Source organism: Magnolia sinica, chromosome 11 (assembly GCF_029962835.1).
Source record: "Magnolia sinica isolate HGM2019 chromosome 11, MsV1, whole genome shotgun sequence".
Taxonomy (NCBI): Eukaryota; Viridiplantae; Streptophyta; class Magnoliopsida; order Magnoliales; family Magnoliaceae; genus Magnolia; species Magnolia sinica.
This window is the reverse complement of record NC_080583.1, coordinates 36,785,922-36,813,020: the sequence shown is the minus strand read 5'-3', so window position 1 is coordinate 36,813,020 and position 27,099 is coordinate 36,785,922. Positions and strand designations below refer to the sequence as shown.

General features: G+C 37.4%; 2 long non-coding RNA genes across 2 annotated transcripts; both read right to left on the bottom strand.

Moving 5' to 3' along the window:
• Nucleotides 1-20,864: 20,864 nt before the first annotated feature.
• On the bottom strand, nt 20,865-24,263 carry LOC131219037 (uncharacterized). Its single transcript, XR_009157975.1, has 3 exons — nt 23,025-24,263; nt 22,092-22,132; nt 20,865-20,962 (listed from the first exon to the last, which is right to left on the bottom strand). It is a non-coding gene; the product is annotated as an uncharacterized LOC131219037 (long non-coding RNA).
• Nucleotides 24,264-24,523: 260 nt separating this feature from the next.
• LOC131218341 (uncharacterized) lies at nt 24,524-25,449 on the bottom strand. Its single transcript, XR_009157655.1, has 2 exons — nt 24,993-25,449; nt 24,524-24,902 (listed from the first exon to the last, which is right to left on the bottom strand). It is a non-coding gene; the product is annotated as an uncharacterized LOC131218341 (long non-coding RNA).
• Nucleotides 25,450-27,099: the final 1,650 nt, after the last annotated feature.

Here is a 27,099-nt window from a genome sequence, read left to right as displayed (position 1 = left end):
TGGACCATGTAACATGTTTGATTAGATGAGCTGGATTCACTAATAATATAGCAATTTTCAGACGTTCTACGTCCAGTTAATATTACAGAACCCTTATTGTTTAGAATCTCACAGCTTTGATTAGAAAACCAAACATTATGGTTATTATCACATATTTGTGATATATTAAGCAAGTTATGTTTTAAGCCCTCAACGTATAAAACATTTTTAAACACAGGAAGATTAAAAAATTGAACCGTACCTTGGCCTATAATCTTGCAATTGCTACCATCACCAAATGTGACTGAACCATCAGTCATATCTTTCAGATTCGTGAATAAAGCTTTGTCACCTGTCATATGCCTGGAGCATCCACTGTCTAGGTACCACTTTGAATGACTTGTTGCTTTGAAAGCAGTGTGAGCAACCAAGCAGGTAACTTTAGGAACCCATTTCATAACTGTTTTAGGTTTAGGAACATAGTTGGTCTTCCTTTGTGTATATTTGTAGGAATGACCTAGAGAGTTAGATTTTAAGAGCTCCTTGAGTAAATCAACTATCTTTTCAGCTAGTGGATTTCATTTTTGATTAAAGTTAACATGGCTGCTTTTAGGTTTTTGAAAAGTTTTTGAATTTCTAGAAAAATCTTGATAAGTACTTTTCCCTTTTGAGTTTGAGGACTCTCCTTTAACAAACATAGGAGGAGTATACATTTGTTTAGGAGATAAAATTTTATCATAGCCCAACCCGGATCGATCGCCACATTTTCTAGATCCGGATAATAGTTTTTCTAACTTTGGATCACCTTGGGCATATTTTCATGTGTCCTTTAGACTCAGAAGAGAAGATACTTCAATTTTAAGTTTGTCAATTTCAGATTTTAAATCAACAATTAGTGAGTTTTTGAATTCCAAATTGCGTTTTGATTTTTCAAAACAATCTGAAATTTGTGATTTTCTAAGGCAAGTGATTCAAAACAATTTTTGAGTTTAGAAAACTTTTCTTTTTGAAGTTTAAGTTTGACAGCAATTTTACAACTTTCCTTATATAGGGCATTGTAAGCATCTTGAAGATCATCTTCATTTTCACATTCACTATTCAGATTTTCTTCACTTGTTGAGTCATTATCTGAAAATGTGAATTTGGCTAGAGTCATAAGAGCTTTAACCTCATTGCCCGACTCAGTTTCAGAATCTTCTGATTCAGAAGAACCTTCAGAATCAGATGATTCATCCCATGTAGCCAACATACCCTTCTTCTTGGGTTTGTCCCTTTTAGGACATCTATTTGCTAAGTGCCCATATTCTTGACAGTTGTAACATTGACTATCTTTCAAAGATTTTCAAAATTTGGGTCTAAACTTCTTTTTATCATTTGATTTTTGAAAATCAACCCATTTCTTGCTTTTGAAAATCTTGTAAAATTTTTTAGCTAAAAGAGCCATATCATCTTCTGAATCAGAATTTTCTTCTGAATTACATTTAGAAGATTTTAGTGTGATAGATTTTCCTTTAGGAGCTTTAAAGTTTAACTCGTAGGTTTGTAGTGAACCAACTAGTTCTTCTACCCTCATATTATCCGTATCACGAAGTTCCTGGATCACGGTTACTTTAGAATTGAACCATTCAGGAAGTGAGCGTAATATTTTTGCACACACTTTACTTTCTGGGATTTTATCGCCAAGACCCCACATTGAGTTTACAATGTCATTCAATCTAGTGTAAAAGTCCATTAACATTTCATTTTCCTCCATATGAATTTCTTTAAATCTAGTTGTGAGGAGTTGGACTTTAGATTTTTTGACAATTGTAGTACCCTCATGTGTCATTTCTAATATATCCCAAGCTTGCTTTGCAGTATCATAGGAAATGATTCTTTTGAACTCATTCGGTGATAGTGCGCAAGTAATTGCATTTAGTGCTTTAGCATTTGCACTACTCTCACTTTTCTGAAGGGTGGTCCATTGGTAATATGGTGTGACTTTCATTGATTTTGAACCATCAACCCCAGTAACTTCCATGATAGGAGGATTCCATTCAGTCACTATGGCTTGCCACACATTTTCATCCATTGATTTGAGGAAGATCCTCATTCTGGCTTTCCAATAGGCATAGTTGGAGCCATCAAAGGGTGGAGGCCTAGTGACTGAAAGGCTATCAAAATTTGACATCTTAAATAGCTTAAATCGTTAGCTCAGGAATTAAATCCAAGAATTAAATAGGAGCTATTAGGCTTTGATACCACTTGAAAAGGCCAAGCTATATGTCCTAAAGGGGGGGGGGGGGGGTGAATAGGACAATGCCAAATAAAACTTATAACAGCGGAATTAAAAAGAAAATGATAGCCAAAGTAAATCACAATGCAGGAAAGTAAAATAACCTCAAAATTCAGATCTTGAGAGGTTGATACAAACGTTGTTCTAAGGACAACCTTACACCAAAAACCAGAGTTTATGGTAGGACAACCTTATTTCTAGAAAGATCTTTGTATTAAGTCTCAAACCGAAGAGGAATACAAAAATAAATACAAACGGAATTGAAATAAATTGCAATCACAAATGTATTGTTCTAGGGACAGCCATACACCATAAAAATGGCAGGGCAACCTTGCTGGAACAACTTTCAAAAGAAATTGAAAAGAAATTGAAATATCAAGCTGATAAAGGAATAGCAGAAAATAAATTCTAAACTATTACAACATTCTCACAAAGCTTGAATTAAATGATTACAACATTCACCACCATACATACATCCCACAAAAGAATAATTAAAGATTAGAAGAATAAATCAATCAACCACAACACAAGGGTTTATAGTGGTTCGCCTGTGTGTTCACCAACTGTTAAACAATAGCCACACAAAATGCTACTCCACTCCTAATATCCTCACACAGGGGATATTAGCGTTCACCAAAAATAGGTTTTCCCAGGTTCACCTAAAACCTTTACAATTGTGTCTTTGTCTGTGGGCTTACACAATTAAAAAACCTCACTTCTGAGTTTTCCTGGCTCTCCTCAGATAACCAATACAACAAGATTTTTCTGAGAAATCTTGAAAGAAACCAAAACAGAAAGAAATTTACAATTAAATGTAAAATACCTGATTATCTCCTTCGTTGTAGCAGCCCGGTAGAACCAAATCAGAGTAGATGATTGAATGTCCAAGTTCAATGTCCAGTACTCAATTACAATGGTTCTAATTCTAATAGGTTTAAAATTAAACCGATTAGGGCTTGCCTTAATTGATTTTGATTCCAAAGAAAGGGAATAATAATTCCTCTTATTAAATCAGATTGGAATAACAGAAATAAAATCAATTAAAATAAAGCTAAGGAAAAAGAATATTAAATAAGCATTAGCTTAGATGGAGCACAGAATTATCTCTCAGAAGTTCGACGAAGATTGGCTTGAATAGATTAATTAATTCGATCATTTCTTCTGAGATTCGTGCACTATTTATAAGTGAGAAGATCGGGTCTTCGACTGGTCTAGAGTGCTCTTCGACTAGTCGAAGCAATAACAGATATTTGAAAAATCCGGCGGGATATGCTTTGACCGTTCTACGACCGGTCGAAGCTCTCCTACGACTGGTCGTAGGTCACCTACGACTGGTCGTAGGTTTCCTTCGACTGGTCGTAGGTCCTGAAAAACTTCGCTGGAATTCGAGTCGAAGATGTTCGACTGGTCGAAGATGCAGTCGACACTGTTCCTACGACTGGTCAAACAATTTCCTGGACTAGTCGAAGCATAACAAATTTCATCCGAAATTTGTAACAAACTCACGACTGATCGAGGAATTTCTTAGACTGGTCGAAGCAAGTCTAGGACTAGTCAAAGAAGACGTAGGACTAGTCGAAGAACAGAGCAAACTCATGTAAAATAAACATTCGACTTATGTATCCGAAATGACCTACTTCTAAGGTCAACCTATGGTCAATCAAACCTCAATCATGAAGTAAAGGACATTGAAACATTCGGAACAAGTGACCTTGAAGTATGAGCCTTGAAGTCTTGATGAGTTCAATCTTGAAATCTTGATGTAGCTCAATCTTGAAAGGGTCTTGAGTTCTTTACCAACTGCCTTGTACTCTTCTTGAAGTCTTGCAGCTTGAGTCTTGTCTTATGAGCAGTTCTTTCATTCAAGATTGATTCTTGTACTTGTGAGCTTTGCTTGATGTGAGCTTAGCTTGTTCATGAATGTTGATCCTTGAGAGAGCTTCACTTATGCAAGTTATATATAACATAACAGTGATTTTGGCACCACAAATTTGACAACAGACAGGGATATAAACTATAGCACTTACACATTCAAATTCCAGGACATTAAGAGGTATGGTGCTCTTAGCATGAGAGACAACCTTCTACTTCATACCGACAGGATTCATAGTTGAGTATGTGTCTGATCGACATCACACTCAGCAAAAGCAGCCTATGTAGAATAGAAAAAATAAACTTGAAGTTATTGTTGGGATCATAACAGTCTCCCTAATAGCATAAGAAAATGAGAATGATTGGATAGTATTGACGCGCCAGAGATCGAAGGTCGCAGACAGGATCGGCCCATCGATACCAAGGACTGGAGGACCCATTACACGGAATGTAGCAAAGAAAAACCCTGAACTCGCTCCCCCAACAATATATCCAGAAAAGGCTTCATTTTCATCATCGCTCCAGGAGCTTCCGGCCTTACCTGTAGTGAGAGTTCGATGAACTAAAAAACAAAAGGGTAAATCATGTATGGAGGAGTCACCAATCTGCGCATCACCTCAAAGTTTTTTCACCGTAATCAGTTGAACCTTACAAAACCATGGAAGGGTTGAGTAGAACTTCCTCTTCAATAAGTCCTTTCACGCCATCCTATTCTTGCTCTATCTCAGTAATAGTTTCACCAGGAAATGGAGAAGCCACAGTATGTATGACTGGGACAAGTAAGGATCCTCCGCCCACCACTGAGAATAGGTTAGTTGAAATGGGTCAAGCACAAAAGGCCTTGATGGATGAATGTAAGAATCTTTGGGAAGCTTTGGCTACTCTTGCATACAATGTAGCCCAAATAATATCACCTCCAATTATGGCTACTATGAATGAACGGGAACAACAACCTGATGGCTCCCAGCTGCCTCGAGTAGGGTCTCATGGATCCATTCTTGTGACAAGAATTATAACATAGGAAGAAGTGAGATAAGTGGTTGTGGAAGTTATAAGAGAGCATGATAGTACAGGAAGGTTCTCGTATCGAATGCCATATCTAAAAGAAGTAGAAGATGTTCCATTTCTTGTTAATTTTAAACACCCCGAGTTTTAAAAATTTTAAGGGGACAGATCGCCTGATGAACACCTGATGCATTTCATCACATCTATGAGAAATTTCTCCATTGTTCCCCAATATTTCCTATGCCTATTCGAGTCTTCCTTGACAAGTAAAGCATTCCATTGGTATTCAAGTATAGCCCCAGAGTCAATACAAACTTTGGAACAAATGCGGGATGCGTTCATGTCAAACTTCTTTTCGTCAGATCGCGATGTTAGCATAACAGAATTATCATCCGTAAGGCAAAGGGAAAATGAATTAGTGGAGAAATTCATCAGCAGATGGAAAACTTTAGCAGCAGCATGCCGTTAGTTGCCTGAAGTGAAGGAACAGGCAAAAATGTGCTTAAGCTCCATGGATACAGGGATCACATTTGGACTCACCAGTGCCAATATAAAGACTTTTCGAGATCTGGCCACCAAAGTGCATGCGTTGGAGCTAATGACTAAAAAGATACCGACATTCCAAGCTAGAACTAAAGGAAGAGAGCCGTGGTGAATACTGTCGATCAGGAGAAAAAGAAAAATTAATTTTGCGATAAGAAGGAAATGAAAGGAAGAGAAGGATCGGATCGGCGAAGAGATTATAAGAACGATAAACGACCACGGCCATATGATTCACATGAAGAGTATGCATTTAAAAAAGAGGATGTATTGTCAATGATGGAACAATTATTGGCTGCTAGAACTATCATATTGCCCTCACCAAGATACCCAGAGGAAGCTGCGATGACAAAGGAGAGGAATTACTGTCGTTATCATCGTTGGTTGAGACATCAAACAGAAGACTGCTTCACACTAAAAAATATACTGCAATAAATCATAAGATAAGGAGAGATCGTCCCGAGAAAGGTTAACGAAAGGTAACAGAAGGCGACAACAAATCTAACAGCAGTAAAAAGATTGTCAGTGATACCGGTCAGAGAGACTGATTCGGAAATCTGTTTTCGATTAGTGGCCAAAACAATGAATCAGTGAGACAGTTTATTTATCAGAAGAAAAGCCTCGAGGCATCTATACTCAGAATGCCTAATAATGGAATGTCGGAGTATTGCAGCCTGAATACCCCGATAAAAAAGGAGCAAGGAGAAAGGTGTGAGTGTTTTTCGCAAAAGCACCTATGTCTAATTTGTCAATAAAAAGCCAACCTGTAGAGTGACAATGATTTTGGTTATAAAAGGTATTGATGACATACCGTTCAAACCCAAAAGGGGGGCAGGGTAGGTAGTAAAAATAATAAATAGAATGTAGATGAATGGAATGTAAGACACCATTGATTACGCCAATTATTACACCAATGATTACGCTAATGATTACGCTGATGATTAACGCTAATGATTACGTCAATGATTATCACTGTCATCATTAATTGCCCGTGCAAGCTTATCTTATCAAAATTGTTATCATTGTCAGGATGATATATTATCTTAAATATAGTATGAATATTGGCGGAATATTATCGGCAATGGTGAAATATCAATTATTGATTCACCATTTTTGACAGTGGAATAAGACTATCTGGACAACCACATATAAAGTTGACGACAATAATGGCGGCTTATCATTTAAAGTAGCCTAGCCAAGCCATATATGGCTGACTACGCATAAGGCCTACTATCATCGGCAACATATAGATTATTCGGATGACAGTGGAGTCTATGGCCCTAAAAAACCCATAGAGAGAGCTCCATGTGCATCCATGCAGGCAATTGACAAAACAGTTACATAAGACCCATGCCATCTGTACAGCTTCAGGCAGTGTCACGGGGACGACCAGATAGCGCCCCTCGTGAATGGGTCTGACCTTGCAGGCAAAGGAAAAGTGAGTTACCGAAGTAGGATAACTCCCCAGATCCCTAGTTCGATCCCAGTAGTAACTCGTGAGGGCAAGTCTCTGAAGCAGGAGGCCCCTCATTGATGGACTGGCGGCCTTGGATTTGGTACCCCGACGGTAGCCTTGTGCACCCCATGAACTCTAGAGAGTTACTATGGCCAACCCTGTGCATAAATCCTATTGAGTTCATGACCCCAGTAGTTTCATTGGGCCCCTCTGACGGATCACGGTTTGTAAACTCCCCGCACGTAATAAGCCCCGTGAACTCTAGAGAGTTATAGCAGCCATTCGCATACGACCAACTCCAACTACTTAAGAGTCTAAACTGTAGTTGCTCCAACTACTTATGATCTTAAACTGTATGTGATACTAACTGAAACTAGAACTTGGCGTCGCTCACATGAAATAACACCATATAGACAACATTATGTGATTAATAATAAAAGTGCAACACAAGAAAATTAGCTGATTAAGCATGATGTTTAGCCATTATGTTCAAACATGATATTTATTTATGATAAGTATACATGACGCATCAAAGTTTGTCTATAATGTCAAAAGAAGAGATAGCAAATGCAAAAACAAGCTATGATAAATATTTTTTTAAAAAAAAGACAGATAAAAAGAAAAGTTCATATGTCATATGAAATTCCTAGAGCAAGCATGTAACAAAGCAGGTCATCTCTCAATTGAACTTCAATGGTTACATTTTCAACTTTGGCCTCATTGATGAGCTTAGCCTAGTTTGGAACATCGATCAGCTCCCGCTCTAAGGAATTTATCGCATCCTCCCCATTTGAAGCTTCCATCCGCTCCAGATCGGCTATCCGCCTATTGACTTCAATATTAACTTCGAGCTGACTTGCCTTTGAATTTATTTCACATTACTGAGCCTCCAAATCCAGGATTTGCTACTTGAGGTTTGCAATTTTCTCTATTATTGTCACCGAGGAATGTTTGGCAGCCTTTACTTACTTCTCGAAAGAATGAAACTCCTTATCATAAATAGATGATGTTGCCACTGCCTTTGAAGTTTTCTCTTTAAGCTGCAATAATTCTTGTTGTCAAGCAAGAATTTCAGGTACGATAGTCATATTGTAGACATCTACCGATTTGCAGAAAGTCTTACAAAAATGGGATAAAGACTTGCACAAAGGAGAAATATTGAGCCTACCAATTCGTGCAGCATTTTCCAGATAAGATAACACTATTTCTAAATTAGACCATTGAGATGGATCCTTAAAGATGTAAATGGCTGCTGATATGGAGCTTCACAATAAAGATAATGCTGGGGGAGAAATCTTTTTCAGAGATATGATATTTGATACAGTAGCGATAGAATTTGAGCTTGTAGAGCCACTGAGACAGCGCAAACTATGAAATACAGGTAAGATGCATAAGTCAAGGGATATATATTATAGGAAAGTTAATATGAAGCAGGAAAATAAAGTAAAGTATACCAATGACTGCTGAAGGAGATGGAACTAGAGTCGCCACTTCTATAGATTGCCTTTCCTTCAAGGGAGGTTCGGGTAAGTCCGAAGCCATGTTGGCAAAAGATGGAGCTTTGAGTTCAGTATTGGATGCCACAATAGTTGGGGTCATAATAGTAGCAAGTTCTATTTGGAAAGTTATGCCATGAACTGCTTTGCTGGTCTTGATGGAAATTTGGGAGGTTCCCTCTTCTTTTTAGCAGAACGCTTATCAGAGCTAGGGGTGGGAAGAGTAAATTGAGTCGTATCAGCTGGGAGAATCTCTGGAGATGTCACTATGTTGGTCATAGGATTTAAAGGTGCCACATGTGGGAGGGGAGAATAATTGTTGCTGAAAGATATAGTTAAGTCAGCTCCGGCTGTATCCTCATAATCCCCACAGTCCAGGAGTTCTTCTCCCTTGTCAGCATCTCGAGTGATGACCTGAGGAATATCTGCTAGGGGAAGCTCTTCGTTAATTCCAGTAGTTGATCTGATTCTGTCGTCCTTGCCAATATCCACTTCCTCTTCTTTTACTTCTTATATGACCTCGACTTCTTCTGCATCAGCCTCCGATTCACCTTCTTCTCCTGAACCGCTAGAAGAGGATGTCTGACTGGTAGAAGTAGAGCTGCAAGAGACAAACTCTTCATCTTGTTCTTTAGAAGATGATGAAAATGATGATGATCTCAGAGGAGATTCTTCAGTAACCACTTGTTTTCCCTTCCGTATAGATTCCCTCCTTTCGATAGAGATTGGGTTTTTTGTAACATGAACCGTGGGGGAGATAGAAGATCTTGCTCGCGTTTGTGACCGGGTCACATGCCATGAGGATTCTCTACGATGAGGTGGCAATGGAACAAGCGAAGGTACTTCTTGGGGCTCTGAAGGCCCAACATCTTCTTGGGCAGGAATAAGATCTGTAGAAGCCAAAATATGAGGTGCTTCAGTAACATCAGTAGGGGCACTTTCTTCGTCGATGTCTATGGGGCATTTTCCTTAGTTGAAGGCTTTTTCTGAGATTTAAAATGCGTCAATGGAAGCCCATGAGCAATCCAACCATTAAGAGTGTTAGCTGGTTTAGCTTCACGAACGTGTTCTTCTATGGAAATCTTTACACAAATATTGCTAGGAGAAGGGGCATGATCATGTTTGACGGTATAGCCTATCCCATCCCTTCTATAGCGTTTCTTGAGTCAAGGGGCGGGGATCCATATCGGTGAATTTACTGGCAAGAATCGGCGAATGAGGGATGTGGCCACCACCACATCCATTGATAAGTTGTGTGAACAAAACAACCAAAACTTGGTATAATTAACTTTGAGTTGATGCGGGCTGCGAGAAGTTGTCTCCAGATTAAGCCTCAGTTGAACGGCCTTGTACCATAACAGTGCATATTGCGAGTTACTTCTTCTGAATGGTCAAGAATGGTCTGACGGTATCCAAATTGTCTCATCTCACAAATCGGTTGGGGTAATACTATTCTCTCCAAAACTCACTGCCTTCTCGTAGAGGCAGGCTGTTAAATCGTATTAATATAAAAAATGCTCGCTCGGCTGGAGGGAGATTGTCATCATCGACAGCTTCGTGATCCACAATATATTGGGCAAATGAGAACTAGTAAAAATCAATAGCATTCATTGACTCATGGTATCGATGACCCATTCATACATTCGTTTTGGCATAATCCTTCTCTCATAATGGCATAAGGGGAGTCGGGAGGAATGAACATAAGCTTTTTCTAGGTCATCGTATGTCCATGGGAAATATATACCTAACCATCCAGAAAAGTAGTGTCATATGGTGAATGCTGAACTGGCCCCAGACAGATGGGTTTTTACAATGTGTAGCAAAATCTCTGAAGGCTTGATACAATGAGTAAAGTACAGGGGGCGCTAATGAATATCTTCATCCTTCTGCTAATCCACCTGCAATAATAAATACAGATGGTTTGATAGCATTTACCCATTTAGAACTTGGAAGCATTACTGTACGCAGCCAGTATACTAAGAAAGCCGCTAATTCACCCTTGGATGAAAATTCTGACGAGTTTCATATTTTGCGACACACATTTTCCAGTTCATCCGAATTGTTGTTCTTAAACCTACTAAGGAAGGGAGATTATGAGTAAAACAGATGATTAATGAACATATGAATATCATAATAAAAAGAAGAAGAATGTACTATAGCTCTTGGGAGAAATGAGCTAGCCAAAGGAAATGAAAATTTTTTGCCGGTGTCGGGAAATTTAGACATCTCCCAGAAAATTTCAATAGCAGCATCTAACACTAGCGCCTGTCTTTTGGAAGAAGAAAAATGTGAGAATTCTTTATTGGTAGGAACGTATTCATCATAAAAATGACCTGTCACAGGTAAACCTGCCATCTTGTGAAGATCCCATAAAGTGATGCTGACTTCACCCAAAGGGAGATGAAAAGAGTTTGTGATGTGACACCATTAGCTCAGAAAACCCTTATAAATCATGTGATCCTTGTAAAAGTATTCAAAAGTTGCTTCAATAGCACTATAAATGCCAACATGCATCAATGTAGTGGAATGTTTGGTAAGGATAGCCTTGGCCCAGTCGGTGTAATATTTACAAGACGTCAGGAAGCCTCACGTGCGAAATTCTTCAACTCCCCATAGCAATCTTCTTTCTCTGAAACGCTAACATATCGTCTCATAAAAGACTGTAGAAAAGCATGCATAGTGGTTGAAACATGGAACCAGGAATCGCATCGGGTATACTTCGCCAATTTGTTGTTTTGATACTCTCTCTGAAAGAATGCCTTCTAGCATTCGGGGCTCTCGACTCAACCAGTTCGGAGTATACATCATATGGCTTTACAAGGTTCAATCTGTTGGCTCGCTTTTAAGAATGGACCGATGTCGTCGAATGTTCAAGGGAATTGTCACCAGTTCGTTCCTAAGGGGGCTGTTGAATTCTATGAAGCTGTCATAAACCTTTACCGTGTCTTAGGAGTTCGAAACTTTCCTCCTTTTGTGTTCCTGGATCTTTTCTTGGAGTATCTATTGCTTTGACTTCTTCCGCTTCTTCTGAGAAAGAGTGGGTGGTGGTGTGCCTTCTCTTATTGGCGATCAAATGATGTCTGTGCGTAGGTTGGCTGTTAATTCCAGCCAAGTCTCCCAGTCAACTTCTTGGCCTTGTTTTGGAGGTGATGTTATGGTTCCAGAGATGATTGCCTGACATATTAGCCAGGATAACAACTTAACTCTACTAGAGAAGTCAAGGACAGGTAAGATCGGCTCCTTTATATATACAGGTCATTTCTTGGTCACCTTAACTCTCTTACGCGGTGGACTTTCGTGACATGGGAAAGAAGGGGTAGTTGTTTGGGTTGAAGGAGACGAAGGGGCCATCTGAGTTGTAAGGGTTGGTGAAGGATCATAAGTTGGAGGAGAGTTTGGGAGGCTAGCATGAGAGGGATGATTTGTGGGTGGCTTTACTACATGAAAAGTTCTCTTGGTGCGAGCCATAGTTGAGAATTTTGAAAAATGGTTAAGTCTAGGAAAAGTTAGAAATTTTGGCAGAGTTTCGCGGTAAGAATTTACTGCACTAAGTGCGGATGAGTTGCATGGAAGACTTGCGTGGGCAAGTTGTGCGAGAGTGTAGCGCAGAAAAAGGAATCACTGGAAGATAAAGAGATTGGAAGGAAGAAATGATTGGAAGGGGTTGGTATTTATACGCTCGAGATGCCCTCAGAGAGTTGCGTGGGTCAGAGAGTTGCGCAGATCCACGCAACTCAGGTTCTCCATGGCAAGTTTGATCCTTCAAATTGATTCAGAAAAATCAAATTTTGGATCAAGTGGGCATCTGTTGGGGCACCAAAAGTAATTAGAGAGAGAGTTGGAGAAAGGCATGAACAGAAAAGAGAAAGCAGCACAAGTTGTTCAGAATATAAGTTGTGCGGAATACAAGTTGTGCGGAACACAAGTTGTGCGGGTACGCACAACTCACCCAAGTTGCGCTGGGGCGCTCAAGTCTCATCAGAGAAGCATGATTTGGTGATATGAAGTGGGGCCCATGGCACAGGAGTCGAGGGCTCACACTTGCGGATGCCTATAAATACACCCTCACCCCTTCATGTGGGAGGTTTAGATGTTCAGGAGGTTAGTCACTTTGATAGGTATTGAAGACAGAGAGAAGGGAGGGCCATGCCACTCATGGCAAGTTGCGCGGGCCGGCACAACTTGTCGGCCGCGCAACTCTTATATGAGTTGCACAGGTAATTTCTAAGAGCAGTCATTATGTTGAAATTTCTGACAGACAACCATGTTATTTTCAGATTTTCCAAGGGATTCTAGCATGGGAAACCCGCACAACTCGTCTCCCCTGTAGATTTGATGAAAACACGTCGAAATGGTGCCAAAATTTACATTTTGATTATATTTGACTTGTGTATTTTTCTCTTTATTAAGAGATTCTATCCTGGAATCAAAGGACCAAGAGGATGTTAATGAACTCAGAATAAATGAAATTGATGAATATTCTCTTTGTTTTATCTTTATCGATATTAACTAAGAAATTCTCCCAAATCAAATGCTTTTCGTTTCTAGTCGAAACAGAAAGTAACAAGTATTTTGAACGAACTTGCCATTGCTATAATTTGAACCTGATTCAAACAGATAGGTGAATATATGCATTTCTATATGTTTTTTAATCAATGTTTGATATTTTCATGATTTATTTTATCATATCAGGTAATTGCATATTTGAGCAGATCTTAAGTAAAATAGATGATCATATATATCTGCAGCATTTTGATGTTACACATAGTTTAAGCTCTTGAGTTGTGGAACTAGCATACTTTGACTGAACATGACTTGACTTGACTAGACTCGACTTGACTTAACTCAACACTTTCACACTGTTTAAGCTCTTGAGTAGCGGAGCAATCACAGTTTTTTAGACTCATAAGTAGTTGGAGTTCGGTCTTACATGAATGGTCTCTGTAACTCTTATGAGTTCGTTGGACTTATTGCGGCTGAGGAGTTCACAAATCGTGATCCATCAGAGGGGCCCAGTGAAGCTACCGTGGTAATGAACTCATTGGGTTTTACGCACAGGGTTGGCCACAGTAACTCTCTAGAGTTCACGGGGCGTGCAAGGCTACCTTAGGGTTCCAAATCTAAGGCCGCCAGTCCATCAATGAGGGGGTAATTTTTTTTAGAGACCCTATCCTCATAAGTTACTATTAAAATCAAGCAAAGAATCTAAGGGGTCTCACGCATGGTTGGCCTATATATGGACAATGGCCAAAGAGCGCACACTACAGCCCACTTTTTCTTCAGCTGCAAGGTCGGACCCATTCACAAGAGGGCATTTTCTATCACCTTCCCCCATGACACTATCGGAAGTTGTATAGATGACATTGGTCTCATGCATGATTAGCCTCCTTCTACTTTTGGCCGCTTATGGCTTTTGGTAGTGATTGGCTTCATCAACTACCCGCATGGGTCTAAGTATGTGATGACCTTCATGGACTTTTCAGGGCCACTGGCTTCTCACTGCTACCCGCATAATATTTGACATATCGTTGATTGATGGTAGATCTTATGCATAGATGGTCATATGGACTTGGCTACGTTGTCATAAATGATAAATCACCATCGCTGTCGTGGTGTTTATATATGGTTGACCGTATAGGCTTTACTGAAGATAACAAATCGATAATTGATATATCGCCATTGTTGATGATATTATAAAATTTTTATGGTTAGAATGGTGTATCAGCTTAGCGATAATATCAATTTTGATAATAGAATAGCCTTCACGTTAGTGATATGGCGATGGCGACTATTGTTGATTTGGCAATAATCACCAGCACTTAACGATAATATGCTTGAACTTGATATGCTTGAAAATCTACTTTTTTATTCATTCATGTTTGGGGATGAATACATAGCACTCCCTTTTGATATTATTCCATTATTCTTCCTGTCTTGCCCCCTTTTGATCAAGAAGTATTATACCAATAATCTTCGTAATCAAAATCATATTGATCTTCAAGACAATATATCTTGATGCAATGAATTTTGACAAATATACTGATGCCTTATGATTGCGTACGGATTATCTGAGATTAAAATTGCCCTCTGTTTCATGAATATATTTGTCTTATAGCTTTGCATCCTAATTATGAAGATATGAAAATCGCTTCAATCCAGCTTGTGTGCTCTTATCCCCTCTCTTATGTCGTATGCTTTCCTTATAACTATTTCACCACTATCATTCATTTCTTGTAATATATTCTTTAAGTTGAAGCAATTCTCAGTTCGATGTCCGAGGAAACGATGATAATAGCAGTAGTCACTTTCACTTAGTTTCTTCATCTCCTTTGGACATTTTAGCCATGGCAATTTGATATTCTCTGTTGCCAACAGTTTGTTCAACATAGGGATTATATCATCTTCTTTGAATGAATACCTTCCATAGCTCTTGAACTGTCTGAATTCTTTCTTTATTTTCTTAGTCACATGCTTATTCATGTCTCTTTTATCAGATGTTCTTTGCCCATCTTGTCGATTTCTCATTTTTCTTTCTTCTTCGATCGTATCAGTTGAATTTCTCTTAAAATTTTGGGATAGTTGGCATATATGAAAATCAGACACTTTTGCATTGGTCCTTTCTAAACTGCAAGCCTTCTCGATCAGATCTCGAAACATCAGTATATTCAGACTGACAATACTTATTGCAATATTTGGCCTTATGCATTCATACATAATTTGATTTGTTCTCTTTCTTTTACTAACTATAAGCATGATGCCCCCAGTATTCTCCATCGATTAATAAATTCTTTTACCAACGTGTCTTCTTTCTGGCGAATAGAAACTGAATCATTTAAACTGACTTCTTTAGAGGATGATTCAGCAAACCGTAAATGATAACGAGAGTTTTTAATGAAATTTATCACAACCGGCCATTCTCTTGTCGCAACAATCTTCCTTTTATCTTTTCAAATTTTTGACAGATCTCTTGTAGATGTCGTGTTCACGGTCACTTTCTTATCTCACTTCTCGTTCTTTTTCATCACTATATCACCTTGTTTTATCATCCTTTGTAGCATGTCCTTTAGTGAAAAGTAATTTTCTGTTAGATGTCCCACATAACGATGATAATGGCAATACTTCTTTTCCTTAGTTATCTCAACTTCTTCTGGAGGCCTGGGCTGAGGTAGTTGGATGGATCCGATAGCCAATAACTATTCCATCATTGGTATAACATCTTCTTTCTCGAAATCTATTATTCATGATAGTCATACGATTGAGTCATTTACTAGATCTTTATAATGATCTAAATCTTCCTTCTTCCTTGTTTCTCACTTATTATAAAAGATATTTCTTTTCTTTTCTCAATCAACGGTATTCACTATTGATTTATTCGATCCTCTTCTTTCTATCCTAATCTGAAATGCTGGCATTTTCCTGGCCATCAGTTCCAATGCATGTGCTTTCTTCCTGGTTCCATAGAATTTAAAAACATGCTTATCTGTTCTTTCTCTTTTGGCAACTGCCTGCATGAAGTCCCAAAAGTCTTCAACCTATCGATAAATTTTTCTACAGGTTCATTTTCTTTTTACTTGATAGAGGCCAATTCTACAATGCTGATGTTGCGATCTGATGAGAAGAAATTGGATATAAATGCGTCTTGCATTTGTTACCAAGTTCTTATCGACTCTGGTGTCAGATTAGAATGCCATCGAAATGCTTTGCATGTCAAGGAAGAACCGAACAGCCGTAAATATTATTGTGAAACAGTAAAGAAGTTCCCCATGGTAGTGATGAAGTGTACAAGATGTTCTTCAAGAGACCCATCTCCAATAAACTTCTGAAAGTCTGGTTGTTTGAAGTTTACTGGGAATGAAACATCTTTCACTTCTCTTAGATACAGTGTTTTGTATCAGAATCTCTCAGTATGCTCACACTCCCTGACAACTTTTGCAACCATGTAAGTGCTATGTTGTAAATCTAGTGACCTGGATTGTCAAATTTTGTTGCGCCAAAACACTTTGGAATGTTTGACTTGTTTTGATATATGGAAAGTTCACCTTCAAGTTCAAATAGATGGAAAGTTCACCTTCATTTGAAGATAAACTTCATGTTATCTACATCGACATTGAGTATGCTACAATTGTGCATGTTTAACTACGTGAACAAGTTAAAATTCACCAAGTCCAAGTACTCAAGCTCAAGTGCACTATCTCAAGCTCAAGTTCGAGTGCATTACATGCTCAAGCTTAAGTTCAAGCTCAAGTTTAAGCTTAAAGCTTAAGTTCAAGATCAAAAACATTTGATCAAGCTTAAGTCTCAAGTCAAATGCTCAAGACACAATTTTGAGACACAAACTCAAGTATACGAAGTCAAGCTTCATGTGCTTCAAAGTGACCTATCTACCAAAGCGTCCAATGTTTGAATTTCAATACTCACATTTAAGGTATACATGACCCTAGAAAGACCTTAGGATTAGGTCATTAACATTGCATGTTTAATTTGGGTCATATTACTTATTTTAGGCTTTGCTTTGACTATTCCTAATCATTGTTCGACTAGTTGAGGCACTGGCTCGACCAGTCTAGGGTTCTTCTCAACTAGTCTAGAATTTTACTCAAAAAATCAAATAAGGTTGTTTGGTCTTTGACCAGTCAAGTACCTTGCTCGACTGGTCGTGGTGACCTGCTTGACTTAAAGTCAAGGAACGCAATTTTTATTCACTCGACCAGTCTAAAGTCTGTTTTATCCGATCGCGCCAGAAAATTTGAAAATTGGTTTTACTACGACCAGTCGAGCTGAACCCAAAGACCAGTTGAGGGAACTGAATTGTAGCCTTAAATATAGGTCATTTCTCATATTTTTTTCATTCATTCTAAGCTAATTCAAGTCATCACTCTAAGAGATTAGTCCCTACTATTGTGAAGCTATTTTGAGGTATTTATAAATCATTTTAATAGCTTTTTGGTTTCTTAATTTCTTGATCTCTTGATTCCATTCTACTTAATATAAGGGGATTTTGATTTAACCCCTTGTGAGATCTAAGAAATTGAATCCAAGTAGCATCGGGTTGAATTTAATTTAAAATTTATCTAGACCTAGAACCCCTTCTTTTGTGAGATTGCACATTGAACATTTTTATTTAAAAATGATAAGTATATTTTATTTTGTAAGATAAAGATATTTTATTTATTACATTGTGGTTTATTTATTACATTTTGGTTTTGACTGAGATAAGCAGAAAATCTCAGTGTGTGGGGTTTTTAATTGGGATAGCCCATTGAAAACATAATTGTAAAGGTTTTAAGGTGAACCTTGGAAAACCTTCTTTCTTAGTGAAAGTCGATATCCCGTGGGTTGTGGATATTGGGAGTGGAGTAAGGTGACTATTTAAGAACAGTTGCTGTACACTCGACCCACTATAGTTTGGATGGTGATGATGATGATGGTGATGTATGTGATGTGTTGAATGTTGTATTTATTTTGATGTACATGTGGTGAATGTTGTAATAGCTTGATTTATTTCATTTACCTCTGCATCAATTTGAGTTTTTAATACTCACAAACGTTCTAGAAATCAGGTTGTCCCATGATAAGCTATTGGTTTTTGGTGTAAGGTTGTCCTTGGAACAACATTTGTATCAAACTCTCAATACTTGTGCATTTGAGGTTGCTTTATATTCCTACTATTTGTATTATCTTTCCGCATTATTTTATTATTTAACATAGTCCTATTCACCCCCCCACCTCCCCCCCCCCCCTCTAGGACTTGGGACTCACCCTTTTACAAGTGGTATCAGAGCCTAATAGCTCATTACATTGGATTAATTTCCTAAGCTAAGCGATCTCGAGCTCCTAATATGTCAAATTTAGATAGCCTCTCTATTACTACGCCACCACCATTTGATGGCTCCAATTATGTGTATTGAAAAGCCAAGATGAGGATCTTTTTAAGGTCCATCGATGAGAGTGTGTGGCAAGCCACAGTGACTAGATGGAACCCACTACATATGAAGTTCTGGGCACCGATGGAACTAAGACCATTAAAGAAACACCATATTATATGTGGACTACTCTTTAGAAAAATGAGAGCAGTGACAATGCCAAAGCTTTCAATGTAATCACTTGTGCACTATCACCAGATGAGTTCAAAAGAATTATATCTTGTGATATTGAAAAACAAGCCTAGGATATCTTAGAAATGACACACGAGGGTACGACTATTGTCAAAAAGGTCATTAAGGCCTTGACCTCACTAGTAGATTCAGGTTCTAAATTATCCGACTCAGAAGAGGCTTTAGAGTAGGACGATTCATCCTATGTGGCCAACATGCCTTTCTTCTTTAATTTGTCCCTTTTTGGGCACTTGTTTGCCAGATGCCCGTATTCATGACAGCTGAAGCATTGGCTGTATTTTAGTGATTTCCAATTTTTAGTTTTACCCTTTTTCTTCTCATAGGGTGTTTGAAAATCAACTCTCTTTTTGCTTTTAAAAATCTTATAAAACTTCCTAACTAATAAGGTCATATCATCTTATGAGTTTTCACAATCAGAATTACTACTATTATCTTGAGAAATACATTTAGATGATTTAAGGGTTGTAAACTTACCTTTAGGAGCCTTGAAATTCAACTCGTAGGTTTGTAGGGAACAAACAAGCTCTTCCACCCTCATATTATCCGTGTCTTGAAGTTCCTGAATCGCTGTCACCTTGGAATTGAATCTCTTAGGAAGTGAGTGCAGTATCTTTAGAAAAATGAGAGCAGTGCCAATGCCAAAGCTTTCAATGTAATCACTTGTGCACTATCACCAGATGAGTTCAAAAGAATTATATCTTGTGATATTGAAAAACAAGCCTGGGATATCTTAGAAATGACACACAAGGGCACAACTATTGTCAAAAAGCCAAAACTTCAAATCCTCACACTACAAGAAAAGGGGGCTTCAGCCTCGGTTCAAAATTAAGGCTAAAAAGGTTAAAAACTGAGGCTAAAACCTTTAGAGGTTGAAATCCCCGTGGCTAAAGGCTTTAGCCTCAGTTTTAGCAACCGAGGCTAAAATGACTTTTATAGCCTCGGTTCTTCAAATGAGACTAAAAGACCTTTTTAGCTTCAGTTTTCTCGAAATGAGGCTAAATCAAAATTTTAGCCTCCATTGTTTCCAACTGAGACTAAATCCAAATTTTAACCTCTGTTGCCTCCAATCGAAGCTAAATCTATTTTTAACCTCGGTTCTCAACAACCGAGGCTAAATCCAAGCCTCGGTTACAAATTGAGGCTAAAAATGTTTAATTTTTTTAATATTTATTTAAACTACTAATCCATTCATTCAATCCACTCATGAAACAATCAATCATGAAAGCCATAATACCAACAAAATAGTTAACAACTCAATCAAACAATCAATCTCACTTGTTTACTATTTAAAGTTTTCAAAACAAACTCAATCAAACTATTACACAACATTAGGTTCCACGAATAATAAAAAATCACAACGCAAGATTTGGGTATGACTTTTGCTTGGCTGATGAACAACTACAGCTTGTTCGGTTGTCTAAAAGCATCTGCAAAGAAGAACTTGCCATTAGCAATAATTTTGTGTGAGACTGTCCATGTGTCAAATGAACACAACTCCCCGTGCTATCTTTCCTATTACAAGCCGAGAAAGTGACTGAACCCAAAAACAAAAACAGAAATAACTCTGCTTTTAACCTTTTGGAACATCAGGTCAATGGAATCTTGGCAATGGTTAAGTGAGATGTGTGCAGGACCTTCTTGAACACATCTCACTCAAGTTTATTCAATGCACACACCATGGTTCTTTACAAACTGTTTAATTAGGGACCTAATAGCTGACACTTCAAATGTGCTAGGAAGGTAAACTTTTTTAGTCCATGTATGGTGGAGCATACCAGTTCAATTGTGCTTATAACCATCCAAATCTCAGAGGACATGTAATTTTATGGATACTTACAGCAAGAGAAAAAAAAAACTATAACAACAGTAGATGATTAGAACTCGCTATGGAAGGGATTCCTGGGTAGGTGAGAACATAAGCATATCCTTACATGGCTTTATCCGAAGGGAATGCCCATAACTGTTGTGTGGATCCTGTATCATGATTGTCAATGAATGTGACACTCTTTTCTAGCCACAATCCAATCATTTCGGGTGGCCTCCCATCCATGTCCTTCATCCGCCACAATTCGCCTTGCATTGTAGCTTGGAGAACCCCTTTAGTTGTAAAATCAAAGGCTATCGCAATCCCCTAGCTGTTTGAACCCAATCCACCAACTCCTTTAACAATTTCAATAGTAAACCAAGCAGTTGTGGGTACTCTTTATATGGAGCAATCACATAACTGCCAACCAAAAGAAATCAATCCGACATTAATCAAAACTAAAGATTATCGCTACAAGTTATAGAAACTTATTTAAAGGGAAACTCAAAATGCATCCCCAGTTCAATTAATATAAATGCTCATGGATCATGAAGCAGAACAGTAGAGAATTAACCTAGGCTCAGCTTTCGTAGACACAATCATGGGGAGTTCTCATTAAAAGAAATTAGAGAGGACTAGTTTGGACCAATACTTTCCAGGAAAAATAAAATTCACAAAGGTAGAAGCCCCTTAGAGATCACTTTTTGGGAATTGAAAATCTTTTCTTTTGTTCCTCTTAGTGAAAGCATATCATTTTATTTATTTAATGTCAATCAAATGGAACTTAAGAAAAATTTGGAATTGTATTGGTGACTGAAAGAAGAAAGAAGATGTGTCCTGAGAACTGGTTATCGAGACTCATGTGTACCAATTGCACCATGAAATGATGAATATGACACAAGGGGATCAATTGAGGTCTACTCCACAGTAATGCAACAGAAGTGGGAGGAACTAGACCATTGGTAGCCAGCTATGAGTACTCCAGAGGAGATAAAAAAAACAAACTAAAGAACAATGAATTTTTTAATTCTTGCCCAGGCTAGATACTGATTTTGAATAACAAATTGTGCATGTACTGGGAGAGATTCTCTACCCTCAGAATCTGTTTACAGCTACATCAAAGGAGAAGCTGGTTGCAAGCCACCACTGTTGGGCATAGTTCCAATCTTCCTGAGAGATATGTTCTAGTCACAGACTCTAAAACATTCAGAGGGAGTGGCTCTAGAAAAGGACAGAGCCATCTACCACTTATTTTTACTGATAAAGATAGACTCTGACATACACACGCACACCCAGATTCTCTATGACTTATAAATTCCCTGATAAAACAATACATGCAAAAGTACCATCTAGTTAAGTTGTAGACCACATCAATTGCAAAATCTAGTGAAAAAATAGCAAAAAATCTCTAGGGGTGATTATATAAGCTCTCAAAACAATCAAATTCTTCAAGAAAGTTTAAACTGCAAACATGGATCTTGTAAATTAATTTTAATGCCTGCACAGCTTCCCATAAAGCACTATGAAAACCCAAGGATAACAAACATACTGGGAATTCACGAATCTTGTATTACTGGATTGTCCTTCCATCTACATTCATAATGCCAATCCAATAACCAAAATGAGAAATGGTATCCAAGATACAACATACAACTTCAAAAAAAGAAAAGGAAAAAAATATCTAAAACATTGCAATGCAAGCATAGTTTTCTTCAAAGCAAAACTATAATAAGGTTGGACATACAAACTTCAACTAAGATAATAAGATGCAACAGAGTGGAAATAAACAATCGTAACAATTTTATGATTATAGATGTAGTTTTCTCTCAACATTGTTGGAATTGCAACTTGGACCATATCACTCACTAAATAAAGTGGGAGTAATCCAATTTTGGATATCTTACTTGTTGGAATTTAATTTAAATCAACTGCACATCCGAATGTATCTTAAGTTAAAAGCATGGTTGTAGAAACTGCTATAGCGGCCATTTTATCAAAAACACCCATCTTGTTAATGGTCGTTAATGGAAGAAATTGGAATGGTTGATGTAAAACAGATATTGTAGATTTTGACGACTTTTCTATGTTTTATTTTCTTGAAATTTAACTGTTATAACAGCCATAACTATCATGTAATGGTAAAGGCTTTTAAATTGGATGTCAAAGAGATAATAAACAAATGAAGAAAAATTAACTCCGAAAAGGAAAATAATGCAATTGAGGCTTTGTTCCCATCAACATAAAATTCCTAGGACTTCTTTTGTTTAGTTATCTACAACTTCGTCTGAAACTGGGAAATATTCTATCTGATTTTAGGGTAGCATATGGTATTCTGGTTGGAATTCTGCTGATGGAACAAGCTTTTAAAACATAACACCAACAAATTCAACTAAGACCATTTATCTACAAGTAACGGTTCACAGGAAAAAAGAAAACTGACAATTTATAACTATAAAAGATAGAAAGGCAGTGATTTACTTACAAGAATCCAACGGCAATTTGGTTCTCATAGTTCAAACCATCAGACATTCCTAGATCTCCAAGGTGATCACCAAGAAGTAACACATTAGTTCTCTTCTTCACTGAATGCACTCCAAGATTCAGTGGTATTGCATTGCCTTGCTTAAGTTTCACCACCTTTTCTTTTGGACCTTCTGGCGATACAATGCCAACTGTGGCAGTACTTGCAAGACATGTCTATAAGATTAATATTCACTGGTACAAGGAAAGATTTTAAGTTTAAAAGATAGAAGGAGAAGAACGAAGAGATGGGGAAGATAACAAGCATGTAGCTGAATTCCTAACCAAATCTCTAGATGATCATGCTTCTCACGTTAAAACAATTTAAAACTCACTTGCTGATTTGAGGGTAATTTGGAAGCAAGGATGAGTTGTTTTGATCCAGCAAGTTGCACCTTGCCTGATGATACCTTTTGTTTGTGGTATTGCATTTTTGAGCCCAGTCCCTCAATTTTTGAATGTTAAGGAAAGTGATTACAATTTAATTAGAACACAAGGGAACAAACTTTAAAGTTCTGTTACACTTAGTCACACATCACTCCTTAGGATTCATATCCATGCAAACATTCCAATGAATCAAGTATTCATTCCAATCATAATTCAAATCAGGAAATGGCCTTAGATATGATTAATTGGAAAATCATGACATAGCATCCTAAACAAATACAATACAAATCAGTGAGATAGTTCCAAGCATCCCAAGCTCCATAGCCCCAACCAACTAGCATTCAGTAATAAAGGCATACTAATAATCACGACTAAATAGACAATTTGATAAACTAGTAAGTAATTTTTGAACCGCTAAAAAATAGCAGATGAATTTTAAATAGATAGGCATTAGCAAGTAGCAATGGTCTTAAACTAAAACCACGATAAAACTTGAAGAAAAGAAAAGAAGAATGAGGAAGTTGCCACATTCCACTAGAACCAACTATTGAATGATGATCCTAGTGTAAATGCACAGACTATGAACACAAGTCTGCAGCTATCACAAGGTGAGTGAGGATTGCCCTTGGTTGGGCAAAATAAACATTAAAACATCAACAACCAAGTCTTGGTAAATGATGTGAACAACGAAACAATTCAAGAAGTAAAAGAGCATAGACAATTCAAGAACTACATAACTGGAAATGAGATCTCAGAGTAGCATATATACCTTGTCCATCTGTAGCTAACATCCTTCTCATTATAGGCAATAAAATGGGCTTAATTTTATCTGGATATAGTAAAGAAGAAAATTGAAAAACCTATTCAAAAATAGAATAATATATAATATTCAAAGAAAGATAAAATGGAAATATATATATATATATATATATATATATATATATATATATATATATATATATATATATATATATATATATATATATATAATTTTTTAAAAAAAATCTAGAAACAACAAATTAGTTAAATGCCTTGTACAGAAATCCTAAACAACTTGTAGCTGCATGCGTATCATCCATCATACTATGCCATAGTATGGCCGCCGTTCCATAACTTAGGGATGCTTTTTAACCAGTAAATGAGTCGACTCAGCGTGTTTGCAACAGAGAAACAAGACCTTGTCATTAGACATTGCAAAAGCTAAAACTGCATTCAAATATCCCTACCCAAAAAATAATAAGAAAATAGAAATGAACAGAGACAGTGTAATAAGCTACCACGTGTCACCCCACTAGGCCTTATTTGATTAGGAAGCATAAACTATTAATTACGGACGATTAAGGTGAGTTGGTGGAGGCGGGAACAAATATCCAGCACTAGGGTTTGTGTTGGCCCCTGGATCTTTGTAATCCATTGTAAAATCCATCATCACCCTTCCTTTTTCCTTTTTTACCTAAATGCCAAAAAAATAAAAAAATAAAAATTCAATACAATGGCTTAAAAATTCCAATGAGAAAAAAGAAAAAAAGAAAAAAAAACCCACCTCAATTTGATTGAAAGAAGCTACTTTCTCAAATCTCATCTCCTTTCTTCCAGATCCTACAAAACAGAGGGCTTAATTTGCCGTTGCTGCTGCTTCAATCTCTGCTGCATTCTCCCAACCTTCTTGAATGTATTGTCCAGGAACCCAACGGACAAAACAGCAAATCTCGTGCAGGAACCCTAGAAAGGAACGGCGAAGAAGGATTCCATCTCTTTTACAGAGATTGAAGCTGAAGACGAGAAAAAAAAGAGTAAAATCTACGAATTGGGAGCAGAAACCCTAGGCGAAAAAGCGAAGAAAGAGATCGAGGTCTTGACAGGTTCTTCAAAGATCGAAGAAATCAAAGAGATTTGTAGAAAATTAAATGAAAAAAAGAGGAGGGACGATCGAGGTGTGAAATCCCTAGAGAAAACCTTAGAAAGAGAATGAAGATCTCTCTCGCTCGCTCGCACATCGAGTGAGAAAAGGAGTCAGGGAAAAATCATCCATGCACACCTGTCGAACTTATATTTCAGAATTAGACTTTTAGCTTCGGTTCCTTATGCAATCGAGGCTAAAAGGTAAATGTTTGGCCTCAGTTCCTACGCAACCGAGGCTAAAAAGTCCAATTTTATTTGAAATTTCTTTTTTTTTTTCCAGAATTTTCAATTATTAAAATTTCTCAATTTAAAAAAAAAAATCAATTTTTTTCAAGATTCTCAATTTCAAATTTCTTATTTTTTTTCAAAAATTTCAAACTTTTTCAAAATTCTTAATTTTTTTTAAATTCTCAATTAAAAAAAATCATACTTTTTCATAATTATCATTTTTTTTTATTCTTAATTTTTTAAAAGTTCAGAAAATTTTAAAAAATTCTTAGTTCTTAAAAAATTCAAAATTCAAATCTTTTTCAAAACTCTCGATTTTTTAATTTTTTTTCAAAATTCTCAATTTTTTCCCAATTGTCTCCATTTTTTCCCAAAATTTTCAATTTTTCACAATTGTCAAAAATTTTAAAAATTATTAATTCTTTTAATATTCTCAATTTTTTTTTATATTCTTAAACGTTGACTTTTGGCATCGGTTCTAAGCTATAAAGTAGACTTTTGGCCTCGGTTCCCATGTAACTAGGGCTAAAAAGTAGACTTTTCACCTCAGTTTCTATGCAAATGAGGCTAAAATGTAGACTTTTCACCTCAGTTCTTATGCAACTGAGGCTAAAAGGTAGACTTTTCGCCTTAGTTCCTATGCAACTGAGGCTAAAAAGTAGATTTTTCGCCTTGGTTCCTATGCAACTGAGGTTAAAATGTAGACTTCTGGCCTCGGTGTATGCAACCGAGGTTAAAAATTAGACCTTTCACCTCGGTTCCTATGCAACTGAGGTTAAAAAGTAGACCTTTCACCTCAGTTCCTATGCAACTGAGGCAAAAAAGTAGACCTTTTGCCTCGGTTCCCATGCAACTGAGGCTAAAAGGTAGACTTTTCACCTCGGTTCCTATGCAACTGAGGCTAAAAAGTAGATTTTTTACCTCAATTCTTATGCAACTGAGGCTACAAATTAGACCTTTCCCCTCGGTTCCTATGCAACTAAGGCTAAAAAGTAGATCTTTCGCTTCGGTTCATATGCAACTGAGGCTAAAAATTAGACCTTTCGCCTCAGTTCCTATGCAACTGAGGCTAAAAAGTAGACCTTTCACCTCGGTTCCTATGCACTGAGGCTAAAATGTAGACTTTTCGCCTCGATTCCTATGCAAATGAGTCTAAAAAGTAGACCTTTCGCCTCGGTTCTTATGCAATTGAGGCTAAAAAGTAAACTTTCGCCTCGGTTCCTATGCAACTGAGGCTAAAAGGTAGACTTTTCGCCTCGATTACTATGCAACGGAGGCTAAAAAGTAGACTTTTAGCCTCAGTTCCAAAGCAACTGAGGTGAAAAATGAACTTTTAGCCTTAGTTCCTTAGCAACTGAGGCTAAAAAACACATTTAGCCTCTATTTTTTCAACCCAGGCTAAAAAATTGAGGCTAAAGGCCTACTTTCTTGTAGTGTCACCACTAGGTTTGAGGTAATACGTATGGAAGAAAGTGAATCGTGCATGGACTTCTATTCTAAACTAAATGACATAGTCAACT